This window comes from Echinops telfairi, unplaced genomic scaffold, assembly GCF_000313985.2.
Source record: "Echinops telfairi isolate 266 unplaced genomic scaffold, ASM31398v2 ScPeMD7_3533;HRSCAF=4204_1, whole genome shotgun sequence".
Classification (NCBI taxonomy): domain Eukaryota; kingdom Metazoa; phylum Chordata; class Mammalia; order Afrosoricida; family Tenrecidae; genus Echinops; species Echinops telfairi.
Genome location: NW_022107432.1, coordinates 20,724,371 through 20,726,212, shown reverse-complemented (window position 1 = coordinate 20,726,212; position 1,842 = coordinate 20,724,371).

Genomic DNA, 1,842 nt, shown 5'->3' with positions numbered 1-1,842 from the left:
GGGGGTGGGGGGGTCGCAATATGGCGTGAGCCGGGGCCTGGAGGTAGGGCGGGGGGCAGAGGATGAGAGGAGGTGGCGCTTGGCCACCCACCACTAGCACCGCGAGCGCTGACGCATGCGCACTGGGCTACGTGGCGCCAGCTCTCCATTCAGAAGCGAGCTACTTCCGCCACTCTCGGCGGGGCGGGGCGTCGAGTAAGGGGGCGGGGCGTCGGGCGCGCTGGCTGCCTCTTTGGTCCCGCCTGCGTCTTTCAAGGCCCCGGGAGCGGGCCAAGCTGTGCCAGCCTGGGCCATGGAAAGGATGCTTGGGAGAGGGGTGACGTGAAAACCAATAGGGGCCCGCTGTGAATTTTTTAGGGGTAATTCTGAGATTTTCAGGAAATGCGGTGATCGATGCACAATGTTCGTTTTCAATGCCTGGGCCGACAGTAGCCAATGAGAGTTGCTCTTAAGAAATTGGGGTGGACGGGGATTCTCAGGAGGGTTGTGCGTTTCGAATGGCGAAGGGAAATGCAAAGATCAGAAAGGTCCACTCCGGGAAGGATTGCAATGAAGGGTCGAGCCAGGGTGGGAATGTGGAACTCTTCTGGGACAGGACCCTCTTAACGCCACTCATTCCCCAGGGACAACATCAGTCCAGAGATACTGGGACACGTGGCGCTGGGCTAGCTTTTGATCCTGGGAGCCTTTTCTAGTGGAAGGTTTAAGCGCCACCGCCTATGTTTGCTTACCGGGGCCCGTGAGGCCCGTTCCTCTTTAATTTTTTTTTCTTTTCAACCGTTTTATTGGCATATAATTTACAACTCATACAATTCAATAGTTCAATCACATCAAGAAGAGTTGTATAATCATCGCCACCAAAACCCTGCACATCCACAATTGAGCCGTACATCTCATCTTCTCACGTCATTGGATGGAAATCGATCTATATAGCATGGGCTTGAAAAAGTTCAAGGGGAAGTGCCATTATCTATTCATTCCATTTTTCTTTTTTTTTTTTTTTTAACCATTTAGTCATTTTATTGGGGGCTCATACAATTCTTTTTTTTTTTTTAACATTTTATTAGGGGCTCATACAACTGTTATCCCAATCCATACACACATCTATTGTGTAAAGCGCATTTGTACATCGTTTCTCAAAACATTTTCTCTCCATTTAAACCCCCGACATTAGGTCCTCATTTTCCATGAGTCTTTTGAAGGCCCCCTCATTCACGCAGAGGTACAATGACTGCCCAGGTTGCTTTCATAATTCATATTATTTTTTAAGAAACCTATGTCACCATGTAAATATACAAAGATAGTCCTACTACAGCAAATATCTTGAAATTATGTTTAGTAGAGATTTTCATACTAACCTTGACCAGGGCCTTTTTTTTTCTTTAACACACAATGAAACACCCATTCAACAAATTTTACGTTCCACTTAATTCATGGACAATGATTGTTGCGTGCTTCATACTGTGTCATCGTTTTTCCTCTCTTTGACCATCTTGTTTTTCCACCTTTAATTTAGAATCCCTATGCCTTTCTCTTCTGCACTCTGGTGCCTATGGATCAAATCAAGCCCACAGCAATGGGTTTTGTTTTTTTTCCCACGGGTTTTGTGTTTGTTTTATTTCTGTGTTTTAGAGTTACTATTGTTCATTTAATCTCATATACATAATTTCTTTAAGGAGCACAATCCTCAAGGCAAACATTCCTTATTAAATGAGCTAAATGGTTGTTTAATTTAAAGATGACTTAATGAGCCAGCTTCCATTCGAAACTTAAAAGTTGTTTCCGGACAACATATTCCAGTTCACTGGATCCAGTAAAGCCACCGGGTCTTTTTAAGCAACA